This window comes from Amia ocellicauda, chromosome 4 (genome assembly GCF_036373705.1).
Source record: "Amia ocellicauda isolate fAmiCal2 chromosome 4, fAmiCal2.hap1, whole genome shotgun sequence".
Classification (NCBI taxonomy): domain Eukaryota; kingdom Metazoa; phylum Chordata; class Actinopteri; order Amiiformes; family Amiidae; genus Amia; species Amia ocellicauda.
This window is the reverse complement of record NC_089853.1, coordinates 19,991,255-20,010,987: the sequence shown is the minus strand read 5'-3', so window position 1 is coordinate 20,010,987 and position 19,733 is coordinate 19,991,255. Positions and strand designations below refer to the sequence as shown.

The following is a 19,733-nucleotide window of genomic DNA, read 5'->3' as shown; positions in this document are numbered from 1 at the left end:
TAATAATTTTACAAAAGAGACAGAACAGCATTTTTCTTAGAGTATATCAGAAACGCATTGTTTGTCTGCAGTCTTACGTTGTGCAGAAACAAACTGTATGTGTGTGTTAGAGAGAGAGAAAATGTGTGTGTATGAAAGACAGAAGTGTGACTTCTCTCTCCAGGCTAAGGTTGAAGTATAGCTGCTAATGTTCTTTTAGTACAAAACATTAAAACCTGCAGGAAGGCCTTGAGCCATTCTCCTCAACATGCTGCAGAAGGATTAATCATGCCTGCTGCCTCCCATGTGCTCATATCGCTAGAGACCAGCTTTCTCATGTATATATTATAATAACGTAGCATTTATATATTTGTTTATCTTAATAACTCAATGCTGTGTTATTGGTTCCCTGTGATGTGCAGTGTCAATCACAATTAAATTGCAATTTGAAAGAATCTTCATTACTTGATCATTACGGTGTGATGACGACACGTTCTGCTGTGGGCTTTTCAGGTGTTTAACAACCAACTTTTGTGATCTCAACCATCTCCGCTTATTAGATCCAAATGGTAGGTGAACCCGTTATTAAAAGCATTCTTCACAGCAGCTTAAAAAGTGAAAGGAAAAAACAGAGAATTGATCTACACCCCCCTCTTGACAATGTGTATGTTCCTAAAACAGAAGTCCATTGTCCTCCTCTGATATGATCTACTGATGTGCTGTTGAAATAGACCAGAAGAATACCTTGTGAAGCTTCATGTCAGCATTGGAAACCAAACACAATGACTGTCCAATCTGATTAAATCCAGGGGTGCTACAAGACACTTTCTCCTCTCACATGACTAAAAGGGAAATAAGCACAAATTCTGTTCCTGCCCTGTAGGCCTGTTTTATATTTAAAGTAAAACTAAATGGGGAAAACAGCTTGTGAAGGGCCTAGAAAGTGCTAATAAAACCTGCCAGCCCAAATTATATGCTGTCTGAAGGACCTGCTAATTTGCTTCATTTTCTGCTCTGCCTGTTATCTATATATATTTCTATTGCCAGGAAAGACTGCATTGTTACATTGACCAAGATGCCATTTTAAAAGAGCACATACTCCCTTACAGTTTTTGTTTCTGCTGAGTTACATGTGGGTTAGGTTAGGGTACCCAGGAAATTCATTATCCCAGGCTTTCATTAAGGTTAGGGTTGTTTTTCTCTGATTTCAGCTGATTTTACTGTAGATTTGTATGGGCGTGGCTTGAAATCTTGGTGTTGGCTAGGCTTGGGGTCAGGCTTTTTTTTGGCCTTAAAATGTGGTAGGTACCCTATTGATGTAAGTCAGTTGTCTAAGGCAGTGGTTCCCAACCCTACTCCTGGAGGACCCCCTACCCCTTTGTTCCAACTGAGCCCTCAATTACTTAACTGAACTTTAATTGAAGTAATAATCTGCTTAGATTTGACTTTTTAAATTGTGTAAGTTGGTTCTTTAGTAAGTTATTTATACAATTCTGTACTTGACTGTTTAAAATCATTAAAAGGCTCTGATTTAGGAACTGATTAGTTTAATTAAGGGTTCAATTTAGTAATTGAGTGCTCGGTTGGAACAAAAACCATTAGGGTAGGGGGTCCTCCAGTAGCAGGGTTGGGAACCACCGGTCTATGGCATCAAGTGCACAGGAGGGCAGTGTGCTGAATAATGGCACAAGCTTGAAATGTTCCTATTTCCATTGTCATTGCCTTGACTCAAAATTAAAACCCTCATAGGCAACAAGAGATCCACATTTTCTTGCTTGATTTAGATTAATCATAAATATACACTGATGTCATGTATCCAAACTCTCTTCTGGTAATAATGTATTAACTTCCTCTTTAGATCTTCATTTAAGGTTCCTTATATACATAAGAATATATTTAATATGTTAACAAGATGCCAGAAGAAGTTTTCACTCACTGTGCACTGCCTCAGCACAGGCTCAAAATTAGCAGCAGAACAAGCTGTTTAATTGCATCAGTGATGCAAATCATGTACATTTTTAATTATCTGTGGTAATGGAGAGCTGAATGCCTATTACCACTTACTGCGGACACACAGCAGCTTTTAGCAGTCCACTCTGTTGTCTGGCATCCAGATAATAATTCCTCATTAAAACAATAATACTTCACATAAACAGAAAAGCAGAACTTTGGCCATTTTGATATGAAGTTGATGGAGAGGAACTAATTTAGCAATGTGCTTTTGAATTTACACATTGTTGCTGGTGCTCTTGTTGAGAGGTCTAGACTCTAGAATTTAAAGTCAAAGCCCCATGATTGTTATTTTGAATGTCCTGGCTTGCTTATCAGCATATATCTGTCGCTGCGGGGTGCTACACATTCTCACTGACTCGCTGTCAGTGACATGCCCACTCCCATACAGCATCTCTGTTATATTTTAAACCAGTCTCGGGGTGATGGGTGTGTTAAAAACAGCTAGGATGGAAACCATTGGTGCAGTCTGTCAAAAGAGTGCGGGAATCTGGAATTCTGGGCACAAATTAGATCTAACCAAACAAGCTGCCTGCCTGTTTACCACAGAAATGGATGGCTTTCAGAAACATTTTCCTGTCCTGCTCATTTACCACAGGGGCCTCTTTTGAAAACTTGTTAACATGCTTAAAGTAGGTCCAGGACCACTTTTATTTTAAATGCAGTTCAGCCCGTGTCTCTATGGATTAGACCCCCCCCACTTCCCACTTTCCCTGCTAACTTCCTGAATTGGAAGTTGAGCTTGAATTGGAGAGGTTGAGCTTGATGTGGTATGAGTGCATCCAGGCAGAGATAGCAGACAAGCAGGAAGAGATGTGAGAGGGGATAAGGGTGTCGGATGAGGGAAAAGACAGGAAGATCTGGTCATCATCTGCGTAAAAATGGTAAGATAAACCATGGGATGCGATGAGGGGGCTCAGGGAGTGAATGTAGAGAGAGAACAGGAGGGGGCCCAGGACGGAGCCTTGGGGTACACCTGTGAGGAGAGGTGGGGGGGTGGATGAGAAACCTCGCCATGTCACTTGGTAGGTCCGGTCGCTGAGGTAGGAGGAGAACCAGGTGAGAGCAGTCCCAGAGATTCCAAGGTCAGCAAGGCAGGAGAGGAGGATGGAGTAATCGACAGAGTCAAATGCTGCGGAGAGATCGAGGAGGATGAGGATTGAGGAGAGGGAAGCCGCTCGAGCACAGCTGAGGGAGTCAGTGACTGCCAAGAGGGCAGTCTCAGTGGAGTGAGCTGTGTGGAAGCCGGATTGCAGAGGATCAAGAAGTGAGTAGGGAGACGGGGCGGTAGTTCTGAAGTGAGGTAGGGTCAAGGGTTGGTTTCTTGAGGAGTGAGATGACAGCATCTAGTTTAAAAGCAGAGGGGAAACAGCCAGTGAATTGTGAGGAGTTGAGGATGGAGGAGATGAAGGGGAGTAGATCAGGAGCAGTCGCTTGGAGGAGGCGAATGGGAGAAGGTCCAGGGCACATGTTGTGGGTTTGTGACCTAGGAGGAGAGAGGAAAGTTCAGAGTCCAAAAAGAGGTGAGAATGAAGAAAAGGAAGCTTGGTTGGTGGGAGACTTGGGTGGGATGGGAGAGGAGGGGGGACTGTTGAAGAGCTTGTGGATGCCTCTGATCTTGGAGGAGAAAAATGAGGTAAAACCATCTGCAGAGAGAGAGGATTCAAAGAGTGATTGGAAGTAATACTTCGTGGCTGAGGTGAGTGAGGAGGAGAATGTGGACAGTAGAGAGTGGTAGAGTTCAAGGGCAGCTGGGAGTTTGGACCTCTTCCACTCCTGTTCAGCAGCACGCAGAGTGGATCAGGTTGAGCGGAGAACGGAAGAGATCCAAGGCTGAGGAGGGGAGAGACGGACAGGATGAGACGTGAGAGGACAGAGAGAATCAAGGTAGGAGGTGAGGGAGGAGAACAAAGAGGAGGTAGCACAGTTAACAGACAGATGGGAAGAACAGTCATTGGAAGGTAAGAGAGTGAGAGCAGTGGAGGCCAGGGTGGAGGGGGAGACGGAGCGGAGATTACAGTGGAAGGTGACACGGAGTGGGTGGGGTTGAGTAGGGGAGGGTGGGGTGGGGAGGTAGGGGAGAGAAAGGGAGAAAGAGATGAAGTGGTGGTCTAAGATGTCCAGGGGTGTCACGGAGAGCGATGAAGGGGAGCAGCCTCTAGAGAAGATGAGATCTAGCTGGCGACCTGCCCTGTGAGTGGGGGGGAAACTGGGAGAGAGAGAAATTAAAAGAGTGGAGGAGGGGAAGAAATCCAGCAGAGTGGGAAGGGTTGAAGAGGTGGATATTGAAGTTTCCCAGGAGGATGGTAGGTGAGGACACTGAGGGGAGGGAGGAGAGAAGGAAGTCAAGTACAGGAAGGAGGCGAGTGGACCAGGAGGGCGGTAGAGAACTAGAAGGAAGAGGTGAGAGGGAGAGGTGAGTTCCACTGCGTGGAAATCAAAGCTGTTAGTCGTGATAGAGGAGAGAAAGGGTGGTACAGAGAAGAGGAGAGAAGGGGAAAGCAGGAGCCCTGTTCCTCCTCCCCACCCGGTAAGATGAGGGCAGTGGGGCAGGACAAACAGTGAGGATAGGGTGGCAGGGGTGGTTGAGTTCTCAGGGGAGATCCATGTCTCCGTGAGAGTGAGGAAATCCAGAGCGGTGGGAGGCAAAAACGGAGATTAAGTTGGCCTTGTTGGAAATTGAGTGGTAGTTCCACAGGCCTCCAGAGAGTGGAATAGAGGGGAGAGAGGAGGGTAGAGGCAGGGAGATGAGATGAGATTAGAGGGATTAGGGAAGCAATGGTATGCAGGTGCACACCGAGAGGAGCAAGAGAGCAGGACTGCAATCGGAGAGATAGTCATGGCTTCCTGGTGTTGCTGTGTGGCGTCTCCTTGCAGTCTTCTCCTCACTGGAGTCCCACAGCTAGAGTCCCTGCCATTTGTAAGTGTGGCCCTTTGGAAGGGGGGCACTGAGGCTGCTGGTGCGGAAGACCTGGGGGGCTGTTAAATAGCCGACCTATAACTAATTAGCAGAGAGCACACCTGAATTGTGTTGGATTACACTGCTCTGTCCAGATCCTGCAAGTCACTCCCTAGTACAGCGTCGGCCGAACTAAGTGCTTGGAATGTCTGGAATGCTAAACTCTACGTAACTGCCTGTTCTGATTGCAGAACAACACTGTACAATCTCTCTCTACAATAGTATATGCAATACAGACATTTCTGGTTACAGAAACTGCATCAATATGTAGTTCAAACTGCGCTAAGTAAGGCAGTAGCTAACAAACAGTAGCTGCCCTTACAAATATAGGTGCAGTAAAAATACAATTTAAATAAAGTAAACAAAGTAGACAACCAGTACTTGGCAGACCTCGGTCGTTACGTCCGTGGATCTGTGTCCGTGTGCTGGGTAGAACGAGTCAACAACACAGATGTGTGTGCATGGCCACTGAAAACACTGTGACCTTGGTTAAGTGCAGTCATGGCATCAAGACACGTTTTCTGCTTATTCTTTCACTGTCTAAGATCCCACCCCTCCCAGGTTGATGGCACATTCTGATATAGACTGCTTGGCAAGATCTGCCCTTACACTATTTTGTAGAGGGGGTGCTGTCTTATTGGTTAGTCTCCTTTTACAATCTGCAGCATCTGAGAATGATATGATCCTCCCCAAAACTGAGTTATATTTATTTGTTTTTAATAGAGAGAACCTGAAATGTAGCCATTCTGTCTGTTGTTCTCCATTCAGAGGGGAAGAGCTCTTGTGACACGAGATATTTCACACAAACTGCAAAGACGACGTCAATGTGCCAAAGCTGCGATTAACACCCACCTGGCATCCAGGTTTGACAACGCCGTCTTCATGATGCACTTCCATTTGTGTGAAATGTACTGACAGCTGCCTGCCCATGCCATGCTGGCTGATTAAACAACAAGAACAACAGAAAATTACAAACCTTCCCCCCTCTCAAACTGCAATTTAATCTGGAATCATTATTTGATGTGCCGTACGGGTGACGTGCAGGTTTCGATACATTTCACTTCAGTTCTTGGAATCCTTAATGCAAGTGTCTGCCAGAGGGAGGTGATTTATATGTGTTAGTTACCTTCCTAATGTGCCTTTTTTAATATCCTACCAGTCTGTAGGCTGAGTCCTTCATGAAAACCCAGAGGAGAAGCTGTGATTCCTCTTGAATTAGAGTCTAATCTATTATCTGCCCTGTCTGACACAGTTGGGTAAAACCCTCCCCTCAGTGGACTGGGGAGTCATTTTCTCCCGGTCAGCGACTGCACCTTGAGAACGTGACAAGCGGATATTGCCTTGCTTCTGAAATCAAGGCAATCTGCTCAGCTGTCCAATTTATCCTCCTTATGCTTACAAGAAAGGAGGGAAATTTGAAGCCTGGAAAAGCCATGACCTTGGTGAGGGCTGTAACCTTCCCGGGAGATTCAAGTGTCGGTCAAAATTGGCTACATGTTTGCCGATGCTGCTGGAAAGCTCTGCTGCCTTACAGGAAAAGCCTTTAAGGACCTTGAAGCCAGAGTAAATGCAGCTCCACTTGCCACCATTTTCACTGCAACCACATCATTTTCTTGTTATTTCGGGATTTGTCTCCCACTATGTCCATGTAATTTAGGTAGAACAAGGTTTTTATTGAATTTTCTGAGCCTTAAGTAACCTAAATGTGGCCAGTACTGATCTGTGAGCTGCAATTCATTCAGCACCCATGAAGTGATAGCTGCCCCGTAATTTCGGATCCATGCGCATTAGCATTTAAATGAAGCAGCTCTTTTTCTGAGAGTTTGGTCCATTGTCTCCTGCTGAATGAGTTGGACTAAAAAGTATCAAACTCCTTTCACAAGAGAAAAAGCATTTCATTCGTGCCTGCATAAATTATGATTTGCAGAAAAAAACTAAACTTTAAAATGTGTGCATTAGGGTGCCAAGTGAGCTAGTTTTAACCCCTACAGATATCTCCTTTGCTCTGTCTAACTGGTCTTAGCACTGTGTTAAAAAGAAAAGAACCCCAGTGCTTCTCTGTTTTGTTTAAAATTTGGGATCCACAACAAGCCGTCTGCAGCAAGCCTCCACCCGACAGGAAAAAACAAGTGTGATCAGAGCACTGCAGTGAAGTATGAGAAATGCCATTTCATACCAAACAAATAAATATGCTCTTGAAAGGATCTGTGACTGTGAGATCTCGATTTTTGTTGATGCACTTTAACATAGCTCATGTGTGCTTTGGTCCTGGAGCAGTATTTTCCATAGTGCTGGGAGGTGATCTCAGTCCTGGGTTGAAGACCGACAAGAGTGGCCCCTGCAGTGCAAACTAATTTCCCCCGGCAGGCTGACAGAAGGCTGTGAGTAGGTGCACTTTTCAGTGGCGTGAAAGACACTAATGAAAGAGACTAATTATTACTAATCGCAGATCTACTGTGGTATCCATCGGGGGGAGAGTCATTGAATAGACCATGAATAGGGAATGATGAGTTTTGCAGGAGGTGCCTTTGTTGGGAAAACGTTAAAAATGAGTTCAGTGGATGAGCAGAAGTGATGATGCATGCTGGGAGGACTTATTATAAAAGCAATATTGCCTGTGGAAAACGAAACTAAACAAAACAATAGTAGAGCTTGTGATGACAAAAGTAAGAGCTGCTGTTCCAGTATCATGATGCATTCTAACGATTATGGCTTTGAGTACTAATTATTCCTATTATTCAAGGCAGGAAGCTTGATTTAAACAACTCCTAATTGGCAAGGTTACATCAGAAAATGATATGTTTAATAAAAGATAGGGCTGGTGTGCAGCAGCATAAATAAACTAAAAGCTGTATCCACAGGAGTATATGTACATACTTTCTCCTAATGGGTGAAACCTACTAAGTTTTAAACCATTTCATAAATAATTCACTTTCACAAAAGTGAAAAAAATAAAAAAAAGTTCTGAAAGTTAACTCCCTTTCCAGCATAATGGAACATAATATTTCTATTATGTCCTAGGCAGCTTAAATACATGTGGTTGTAGGGTATATTGTGGTGGTCGTTTCTGGCTGTTAAAATTCAGAAATCTTAAATCACGTTTTTATCTGTGTACGGCGATCTCATCATTTCCAACTCATTTCCTGTCCAATTTACTCCTGTCAGCATAGGCTCCTAAATCATTTCCCCAGGAGATTTTTTTTCTTAGCAGTTACAAGGACTGTGCCCTGATATTAAACACCATAAGCACTCTCTGATGATGACTGTACTGCTCATGTTGGCTTAGAGGTTTTTTGAATCCTGCAGTAGTTGCTCTGTGCATTGCAGATTATCTTGCTGATTCTGTGGATTATAATAGATTCAAAAAGTGGTTGCCATAGACATGAGAACCAGCCTTCCCTGGTCTATATAATCAGGCTTTGTTGGTTAGGCATTTATTCATAAAAATAACATACAATAAAATTTAAAAAATCCTTTATCATTTGGAGGTGTTTTCTTCTCCTGTCAACCCACTTATGGTGTACAGCTTCCACCAGCAGGGGGTACACTGATTTAGAGGCTGACATAGTGGCTGAGTTGGGACAGCTTGGTGTGACCTTGATGTATCTGTATTTACCGCTGCTCATGTACACGGCAGCCTTCCAGGTCCAGAGATGACACTTTCCTTTGTGCGGTAGTGTTATGTCACTATTAGTGCTTATGGCACCAATTTTATTCAGTAGTCTCTCATTAGCAGCAGACCCGTGTGAGAAATCGCATTCCATTAGCATTTAGATGAAGTTATGTCTTTGGTCTGGCGTTGAACTGTACAGGTGTAATTCCTGCTTTGAAATAAATAAATAAATAAATAAATAAATAAATAAATACATTTGCCAGTGTGCAGCATTCAGATCTCCGAGAGAAGAAAACAATTTCATGTGGACATGAGATGCACTGCTGCTTCAGCTTTAATTTTGCAACCATCACTCTTCTTTCCCAGCCCGTACTGTGTCCTAATGGACCAATCATACAGCTGAAAAGAGGAGTTACAGTAGGAACGAAATTAAAGTTGTTGCATTTACACAGCCTCTGGTTGGAATCAATCTGGTACACTAATTTCTTGACAGTCCTTGCAGTACAGGGGTCTCCAACCTCCAACCCTTGAGCCCGGAGTGCCTCTGGACATCAGCTTCTGGCTTCTGTCGGTGTCTAGACCTAGTTAGTGTTTAATATTGACTCGTTAAGCTGATTCCAGAGGGGTAATTGAGCGCTCTGTTAAAAACGAACAGTAGAAGAGTCTGTACTTGAGCTGGAGCAGGGCCTGAGAACCCTGTTATGAATCAAAGTAGGAGAAGAGGATGGTCATTCTGTTTATTTATTTAATTATCCAGTGAAAGAAGAATGTGAATTATGACATTTGTGCCACAGGGGTCAAACTGAAACTATGTAAATGGGGAGGATTGTACACTTTGCTGGAGTGTGACAATGTGAAGTCCACAGAAGACTACAAGCGCTACAGAGAGCGGGGGCGGGGTTCTGTAAAAAGGCGGTGAGGTGCTTTGAGGGGGATTCTGTATTTCCTACCAGTGCAAGTGTTGCCTCCACTTAGTTGAGAGTGACCACAAATGAGTACCCAGGACCCCAGTGTCTTATCTTTGATTTCCTGCTCTGGCTTAATTAGAGCGCTTTAATGGGTTTTTCATCTCTTTAACAGCTAGGTATTTTAAGTTATTTATGAAATTGTATAAGGAAATTGAAATTAGCATTTGTTTTTTGGGGGTGATAGAAATGGATTTGGTTGATTTGCTGTAATGACTAGCTGTTCCAAGAAAGGTACAGACATTACTCTGCCCATTGTGCGGCCGTGTCCGGTCCCGCATTCGTTCTGCCATGTTAATTTGCTTTGTTTTACGAATATAGGAAATATTACAAATGAGAGGTGGCCTCTTGGTCCATTTAGCAAATTTTGATACTGATAAGAAAATTAGCAGAGGGCTCCTAGTGTGTCCATCTCCTTCAGTGACACGGCTGGGTATCCTGTTCCAGACTCCCTCAGAGTGAAGCAGTCCCTCTCATTCTCTACATTTCTGCTTCTGTCCTCTTGGTCATGAAAATCAAGAGAAATGCTTTTAAGACTGTGCTTGGTTTTGTGTTGTCTCTTACATATTGCATCTGTGTCAAAGTTGGTCATCGTTAATATGCCAGGGATCTGTATTTTGATCTTGTGTGGAAAACTTTAAAGGGCTTTGGTAAAGGTAATTCTGCTCTTCTGCATGCAAGGACTTTCAGTAGCAATTATATCTGTGTCTCTGCAGCATGATAGATTTCTTTAATTTAATTTAATTACATTTTTTTTTAAATTCAATTTGACATCATTAAATAATACCAAATATACTGCTATAAAACCTATATGCATTACTTATAACTTGTTCATTCAAGTAAAAATGTCATCCTATATCTCCTAGAAGTACAATGAGCAGTAATAAGTGGAAACTATCAAAAGGGTATAGAAAAGGGGGGGGACTCAATCAAGAAATAAATACCTCTGACAGAGTATCTAACACCATCATAGTCGTCAAGACCATTTAAAACGGAGCACATAGATACAGTATCAATTATATATAGTTTCAATAATTAATATATTTTAATTCGCAAGAGATTCCATGGCACAATTCCAGATCTTATGGTAGGACCTGTTTTGAAAGCGGTTGCTTAAAGAGTTCCAGCAGTTCGAGGAGTTGAAATTAATTGGGAATGTCCTGCATCTCAAGGCCCCCCCAACTTCCTTTAAAGATGCTACATCCTCTGAATTCTAATATGATGTCGGCCATAACTATCTGTATAACTGTTTTTTTATTTTCTTTCCGTTTTTTATACCCTTTAAAAGAAAGCGGATATTGATTTGCGGATATTGAACTGGACTGGCTTCAAATGAAATCCAATTTAGTTTCTATCTATAAAAGCCATCTCGCAGAAGCAGCTATTTACAAGAGTTGCTATCAAAATGGGCTCAGCTGGTCTATCTCTCTCCCCCCTCCCCCCATGCCCCTCAAAGTTCTCCCTCAAGCCTCCTTCAGCTGCATAACTGAGAACTGCAGAACGATTTTTGTATTTTTGCATTTTTTTTTTTTTTTTTTTTTTTGGAAATACCAACTCGGATGAAACAATAAGGTCTTTATTATTTTTGCTGACACCTTAATTTAAGTGACCTATGTGGCATAACAAACAGTAACCTTTGTTTTCCCTTTTGAAAACCCATTTATTCTTTACAGTGAATACAATTACAGTTTAAGTGAAGATTAAAATGGTCTACAGATTGGCGGTTCCCAACAAATGTGGACATCTTTGCTAAAATTTCAGAATGCCTAATTTCTTGGGCCAGCAGGCTATGTTGGTGTTCTAATAAATGAATTTCGATGATCCATCATGATTTCCATGCTGTTCTGTGAGGGACATTGTATATTTAGATTAATGAATTCAAATTCAAAGTTCTTTTATGCATCAAAAATGTTAATTGTTATATATTGTGGGCAACCAGTGAATTGTGAACCAGTAAATCTTAGCTGAAAATGTTGTATATTTACTTTACGATGGTGCTCTTAGACTTCAGCACCGTGGACAGCTCTTAGCAGAAGTGCTCCTATGTGAGGCCCTCTGCTGAATTTTCCAGGGAGGAATTAAGGAAACAACCTCCTGGAGTTAAGTGCCTGAGATGCCTTGTAATATTTTCACATGCAGTGCACACACCCATCTGAATGTCTTTTTGTGGGAAATAATGAAGTTCTCCTTGAGCTGAGCAAGCAAGTTGATTTCTCCCTCCCCCAGCATTTTCACTCAGTGTGCCAGAGGCTTGTTATTGTTTTGATAGGCTGAAAACCAGCCTTCCTTGTCTTTCCAAGAAAATTCGAGGACATTGCAGTCTAGACCTAGTAGGAAGAAATAAGGTCAGTAGTGGATGGTTGGATTTGTGAGCTGCGTTACCATTTGCCTTCCCCTGTGTGAGCTGCTCTAAAGGAGAGTTTTATATTTCACACACTGCTGTTTGGCTTCTGGAAAGAAATGCAATAACAACAACAGCAGATGCAATAACAACTGAAAAAAAATCCCAGGACATCTTAGCTGTTACAAAGGAAGGGGGGGGTTATCTTAATTGAAAATCTAATAATTGGGTTTTTGCATCTAAGTGTGTCGCACTTCAAACCGCTCTATAATTGAAACGTGTTACTTCGGAAGCAGTGTACTCCAGCAGCGGGAAACAGGGGCCAGTGGAGAAGGGGGTGTGTGTTTGGGTGAGGGGGGCAGGGGGCTTTGCGACTGTTGTTGTTCTGTGTTCTAAATTCCGTAGCGCTTTGAAGAGCGCCCAGGGCATTCCACCAATTTCCGAGATCATGGGGATAGGTTTAGCGCCGTCAGCATTACTTCCTAATGAAATTAAATATTCCTCGCCTCCAGTGGTAATTTCTGCTGATAAGCTGTTAGGCAATCCAGGGTCATAGAGTTAAGTCTTTAAAGGATGTGCTCTTATAAAGAATAAGAGATACAGTATGGGTGTTTCTGATTGATTTTTCTACAAAGGAGAAAGGAGGGGGGGAGTTCAAGATTTCAAGATGAGCCTGCAAGAAAACTGGTTAAAAAATAAATAAGACAAATCAGTGCAGTTAAAGTCCTGGGAGAAAAAGAAACAGACCTGGGGAAAATGCATACCTGGAATGTAATTAATCCATTACTATATTATGTACTGTTTAAGTACTCCTGCTCAAAGCTGGATTGGTGCACCACACATGCAAGCAGACTTTCTGGTCTTAAAGAGCGTGACCCTCCCTGTTTTGCGCACACAGAAACAGCTAACCTGCACAGGGAAGGGGAGAAAAAAAAAAGCTTTTGTACCACATGCACCTCGGATATTTCCGTGACCTAGCTGAGACAAAGGAGTTTAGACTTGTGCCCCGTTTCCAGTGGCTAAGCGTCTGCTTTTGTGGCCGGTTAACTTGCTGGTGCTGGACGCGTCCGTCCCCACTGAGGACACGATTCACTATCAGCAGGTGTGCGTTTGACTGAGACACAGGGAAGAGATCAGATGCATTGTATCGGAAGATATAATCTCAAGTGCCGTGTCCGATCACAAAGAAATTACAAGTTTATTAGCAGCATGGAGTGAAATCCACGTACAGAAACAATGACTGATACAGTTAATATCAGTGCATTAAACACTGTGATTTCACAGGACCGGTGCAGTGCCTGACTAGTTACAATAAACTGAAGGATAATAATGGGATGGTAGCAGCCGATATTCTTAATATTTTATGAATAACTGGCCGGTGTTTCAGGCGGTGTTGTGTGGATGTGTGCAGGACAATCCGCAGAGACAGTCAGCGTGAAGGCAACACGATTTAGTTAACGTGTCCATTTACAATTTAAATGAATGAATATATTAATACAGCAGATCTGGGTTTCCCTCTAAAACATTAAGGACTGGATTAATAAATGCGTCCATAAGCGCCATGACTGAGACGCGCACTTCAGTTCAATTAAAGCTGCTATATTGTATCCGGATGATTCATCGTGAAACGTGTGTATTTTGTTTCAGCTGTAACTTGCCCTGGTTAAGGATCTGATAACTTATTACTCTTACTACAGATTTGTAACTGCAAACGGTACTTTTTGCCGTATTATTTATAATTTACTTAAGGGAGTCACGCTGTGCCGTTTAAAATACATATATACCAGCACAAATGATGACGATAATAATAGCTATTTAGTATTATTGTTGCACATGGAAGCGTATTCTTATGGGAACATGCTTTTCTGAATATAATGTTGTCTCACGTTTAGCTCTTCCTAATATCTCTAACAGAAACGTGTATTTATTACGCTGTACAATCATGTAAAGTACAAATAATAAAACGGACACAAAAGTCCTCTCCACGTCAGGCTGTGTCGCTCGCAGTGTTTCCTGTCTGTTTTTAAAACGAAACAAACCAAACCCACAGCCGCTGCTGCTCCATCAGAGGACGCATCACAGCGGCTGGTTCTGCAGTAAAAGCTCTGGGACGCGTCTGAGGACGGCATGGCGGACACGGGGCATTAGCCAGTGGAAACGGGGCATTGGTGCGCCCATCAGGACGGAAGTAGAGAGTGTGCTGAGAGGGCAGCATGTCTGCAAAACTTTTACCAAAATAGTACCGCCAAGTATGCTGTTTAAGTGCCCCAGATAGAGAGTCTTACACATCATGGTTCTATCTCTGAGATTAGCCATAACCCCCTCCCTCCCCTTTCTGTGGTCCTCTTCTGTATAAGGAAATGGAATTTGTTTTGAGAGTGAAAGGCCCTTGCATTGGAATCAATTAATTAAGCAAAAGTAATTTGCAAGTTCCATTTAACAGATAATGACTTTAAAATAATAAGGAAGTGCTTATGTCGGCAGTAACTTTCCATTTGTCACCCCCCGTTTAATTGTAATGTAATAAAATTGATTTTAAAGGCGGAATATAACTTCCTAAAGGGGGCTGCTTGGCAGACTTTGATCTTGAGTGTTAGCGCAATACAGGTATAAAAGTCTGTTTGTAGATTTCTTGTTTATTTGTATGAATTCATAGAGGTTTATAGAAAGGGGAGCGATGCACTTATGTAGGCAGTACAACTGAAACCCTGATAGTTTTGTTTTTTTTGCATTTTTTCATTTCTCCAGTTCACCTAATGGTTGCTCCAGCTCTGGCCAAAGGGCTTGTTGTTGTTGTTGTTGGTTTATTAAAAGGTGAATCGAGGGTGGAACATGCTTGTGGTGGAATAGTTTTCCTGGGCCTGCATTTCTGGACCAGTCTGTTACTATGTGGCTGCTTGTGTGGGGGGAGGGGGGGCACCGAGTGGTGCATGGATCATGAATCAGCACTCAGTACTAGACTGAGGGAAGGATGGAGGGGGGGAGTAACTCCCACTGGCTTGACCCCTCGCCACCTGTTTATAGCGGCCCCCATAGCTGAGTGTAATTTCCTCTCTCCTGCACGTGTGCGCACTGCAGAGTGGAGCCAGACGCTGCCCTGCTGGAGATGGCTCAGATTACTTTAAATTAAAAAGATGATATAAAAGTCTTGGGAGGAAATCGCAACAAAAACCAGAGAGCAGTCTTTCATTTCACTGGCGCTTTAGTGAATAGATTTGCATTTCAACACCTCGCTGCCCACTGTGCCTGCTCGGCTCCTGCAGGTGCCCTTGTGAACCAAGCCCATCTGTTGCCAGGTGGCTCCTCTGGGGGCCTGTGTTGCGTATGCTGCTGCTCCCAGCACATTGTGACTCGGCCTGCAGCAAACACACAGTCCCTTTGTGTGCACTGTGCATGGGGCCACTGGGATGAAAGGGGTCAGGAGCGACCAGTGGGTATTCAGATAGCAGTGGGGCCACATTTCAGTGGAAAGACTGCTGTTTTCTGTCAGTGTGGACTTGGCACCATAAATCCCTGCCCTTGCATAACCACAGTGGCTTAACCCACTCCACAGTGTGTGCCAGGTATGCCTTCTGTTTTAAATAGTTACATTTCAAATGCAATGAATCGACTTGCTTTCAATTAAACATTCCCCATTTACAGAGTCCTAATCAAAGTTTGTCTTTTAGAGCACTCAATAACACGAACATGATTATTGAAGGAGCCGAGGAACGTGGCTGGGCAAAATAATGCACCAACACAGCAGGTGTAACCATTTGGGTGTGACGGCAATTATAATTTACAAGACAGGCTCATTTTATTTATTTATTTATTTATTGTGTGTGTCCGCTACCTGTAATCCTGTATTTCAGCAAGGGTAATTCTTGCTTGAAATTTGCTTGAAATATGTGAAAAAATCTGCCAATGGAACAAGACAAAATGCAACATATTCAAGGCATATTTTCTTAGAAACAAGTGTTACTAACTTGCTTGTTAAGGAAATGTATCTTATTTTAAGGATGGTTAGATTTTTTTAGCATGGAAACAAGATAAATATACTTAATAAGACTTGTATTTTTTGCAGTGTATCTGTAGCAGATGACTCACTGGAAGTAATCAGTCTGCTACAAAGCTTTTGGAAGACTGTCGTGATAGTTGTTTTTGAACTGGGGAAAGGAAATATAAAGGGAGTTTTTTTTTTTTTTTCATCTCTCTCTCAGGGATTAATCTTTCAAGGCTGTGTGTGTATCTGCTTTGTGAGTGAAAATGTCTGCTGGCCTTGGTGCCGGGCAGGTTTGCTCTGTTCGGAGCTGCTGCTGGAAATGAGTGACTGCACAGAGACGGACTCGCAGATAAGGGCTCTTCAGCTAACAGGGGTGATCAGAGGGGAAGCAGTGATTACCTGAGTCTGATGCTACCCCCCTCCTTCCAGAGGTCTTGGAGCCAGATAACACGTCTTTAGCTGCATCTCCGTGTTTTACCCTCTCAGTATCTTTTTTTTGAAAAGGCAGCTGCAGCAGAGGGCATGAGGTGTGTATCAGAAATCGCTGTAATCCTTTGCAAGGACACTTTGTCATCCAGCCCTAGCAGGTGTTTGTCTTCTCAAAAAGGCTCTAACAGAATGAGAGGTTGATGGTGAAATTCATTGCCTGTTAAATTTGAGGGGGGGATGTATTTTCCCCCCGTGTTTCACCGCAGAACCAATCTCTTTGGGGGAGAGTGACTTTTTTGTGATTTGTACCCCCCTCCCCATGAATTCTCTTAATAGATAAGTGTAATTTTTCCAGAGTTCATCATTTGAAATTCATATCCCAAACATTCGATGCCTTTTACCTGAATTTGTGGCAGCCAGAGGAGTCATAAGTCAAGTATTCCCCATATTATTCAGTGCTGGTCCACTTACTTAATATTTCATTGCCTTTCCCCTCATACAAGTTTTACTGCTCATTACTTGAGAAAGTAATATTATTGGCAGATGTGCACAAGACAATCTCGTTCTTTCTTGTCCTCCTGTCTTATTTAAATCAGAGTCCTTGTCTTTGGTCACATTTCAAGGGCCAGAAGGCTGGCTCTTAAACATGGAAATCTGACGTCTTGATCTGTGGTGTTAAGCTTTTCCAGTGTCTTTTGTGATTTGGGGCGTCTTCAGTTGCACATCAAAAGCTGTTGCAGGCTGCCCACTTAGGGTTTTCACACCACCACAGCTCAGACAATCACAAGGCTTAATAGCAGTGTTCATCGCACTCTCTCTCCCCGGTGGCTTTTGATGTAGCCTGTAACCACACTCTAATGATGCCTTCTCCAGCCTGCACCATCGACTGGCCATTATGTTGCTGTCAGATGCCTGACGCGCGCTTAAATAAAACCGCTTCCGACAGCTTTTCTGACAGTGCCATTACACGGCCACTTGTGTTTATTTTTTATTATTGTAAAAACTTCTCCAGCTCTTTCCTCCTCTTCCTCCTGACATTTATGATAATTGTTACTCAGGACCAGTTGTTTTCGATAAATGCTTTTTGCTCATGTTGTGTGAAAATGTTAATTATATTTGCATTATAGGTCTTGCACGCACGCACGCACGCACGCACAGGGTGTCCTGACCAGCAGTGTAACCAGGAAAGTCGGGGCTTGGACAAGGGAGTCTTACGGAGCCACTGGTGAGGTAACTCTGACACTACCCTCAGGGGTTCTTTGTGCTTTGGTTTTCCATTGGGTTCAGTCTAACCACTGGGTGACCTTGTCTCATTCAGAACTCAATTCCACATGGTGAGGACTGACCCATCCACAGAATCGTGGTCACCTGCACTCTTAGCTTGAGTTTCATTTGATTTAATTAGTTAATTATTTTCCCACCATCGGTGCAGCATAGCGTAATCAGTCCACCCACTCTCTGTTCGTGCTTCCAGGATAGGCAGATGTGTTGTACGAGTGGTCAGGGCAGCTGCCTACTTGTTAAATACTTTTAATTTCCATGAGTGGGCTTTTAGCCAATCTGTTCTGAAGTAGTTCCATACCGGCCAGCACTCCCCAATCTGTTCCATGTTATGTAGAGTGAATCCTGAGTGGAGAGGACACGCTAAACGCTGCATAATAAGTGCATTTACATTTGCTTGACTTTCTAAATGCAAGAGGATTTGGGAGTGCTTCACAACTGGCTAGATGCAGTGATTTGAAGACCCCGAAAAAATGCCTGGCACTAAGGCGACTGATAATAATAATAATATTTATTTCTTGGCAGATGCCCTTAGCCAGGGTGACTTACAAAATATAAGCGCAATACAAAGTGCAATAATACAGTACAATTCAAGCCATAATACATTTTATAAATTCACAGTTTACACAAGTGTATATAAGATGTACAGTAAACAATATATAAGGTCTTACATCCTAGAATGAAAAAGCTGATAAGTGCAGACAAGATATAAGTGCAATCTTACAGGAGAATGAATGACTAAATTACAAGTAGAGTCTGAAAAGATTTGTCTTGAGTAATTGCCAGAAGGAGGTCAAGGACTCTGCTTTTTTTACTTCAGTGGGAAGGTTGTTCCACCACTTAGAGGCCGTGGGATGAGAAGGAGCAGCTCTGGAGGAAGGGGAGTGGAGAGGAGGCAGGGTTAGTCTTCTGGCACCGGAAGACCGCAGTGGTCTGGAGGGGATGTATGGGGAGACGAAGGTCAGAAGGTAACTCGGTGCAGTCTGTGCGAGACAGCGGTAGGTGAGGGTCAGTGTCCTGAACTGAATGCATGCCGGTATCGGGAGCCAGTGGAGGGAGTGGAGCAGTGGAGTAGCGTGTGTGAATCTGGGCAGAGAGAATACCAGACGAGCCGCAGAATTCTGGATGAGCTTGGGCAGGCGGGTAGTAGTTGCAGGCAGGCCGGCCAGGAGGGAGTTGCAGTAGTCCAGGCGGGAGAGGACCAGGGACTGGACAAGCAGCTGAGTCGAGTAGTTGGTGAGGAAGGGACGGATTCGGCATATGTTGCTTAGGAAGAATCTGCAGGTGCGTGTCAGCGTGGTGATGTGCTGAGTGTAGGAGAGCGCTGGATCGAGGGTGACTCCTAGATTCTTAGCAGAAGAAGAGGGAGAGAGTGTCGTAGATTATAAGGGGATTGAGATGGAGAGGTCAGCAGAAGGTGAGGAAGAGGGGGGGAAAGAGGAGATCAGATTTGAAGAGGTGGAGCTTGAGGTAGTGTGATTGCATCCAGGTAGAGATAGCAGACAAGCAGGAAGAGATGCGAGAAGAGATGAGGATGTCGGATGAGGGAAAAGACGGGAAGATCTGGGCATCGTCTGAGTAAAAATGGTAAGAGAAACCATGATGTGATGAGGTGGCCCAGGACGGAGCCTTGGGGTACGCCTGTGAGGAGAGGTGGGGGGGTGGATGAGGAACCTCGCCATGTCACTTGGTAGGTCCGGTCGCTGAGGTAGGAGGAGAACCAGGTGAGAGCAGTCCCAGAGATTCCAAGGTCAGGGAGGCAGGAGAGGAGGATGGAGTGATCGATAGAGTCAGATGCTGTGGAGAGATCGAGGAGGAGGAGGATGAGGATTGAGGAGAGGGAACCGCTCGAGCACAGCTGAGGGAGTCACAACTGGGTAGATGCAGTGATTTGAAGACCCCCAAAAAATGCCTGGCAGTAAGGCGACTGATATTATTATTATTATTATTATTATTATTATTATTATTATTATTATTATTATTATTTATTTCCCCGTCTCCCTACTCACTTCTTGATCCTCTGCAATCCGGCTTCCGCACAGGTCACTCCACTGAGACTGCCCCCCTGGCTGACTGGTGGTATTTCTGAAGAGAGGTAGGGTCAGGGGTTGGTTTCTTGAGGAGTGGGATGACCGCAGCTTGTTTAAAAGCAGAGGGGAAACAGCCAGAGAGGA

At 43.5% G+C, this 19,733-nt stretch overlaps 1 protein-coding gene across 5 annotated transcripts in view; it reads left to right on the top strand.

Moving 5' to 3' along the window:
- Positions 1–19,733, top strand: part of apba2b (amyloid beta (A4) precursor protein-binding, family A, member 2b) — a 90,960-nt gene that overhangs the window by 8,650 nt on the left and 62,577 nt on the right. The window contains exon 1 of one of the 5 annotated variants that reach the window (XM_066701278.1): positions 17,412–17,508. The exons of the other annotated variants lie outside the window; for them this stretch is intronic. The gene's annotated coding sequence lies outside the window, so the exon portion shown is untranslated. Of the gene's footprint in view, positions 1–17,411; positions 17,509–19,733 lie in introns of those variants that run through there. 5 annotated transcript variants of the gene reach the window in all.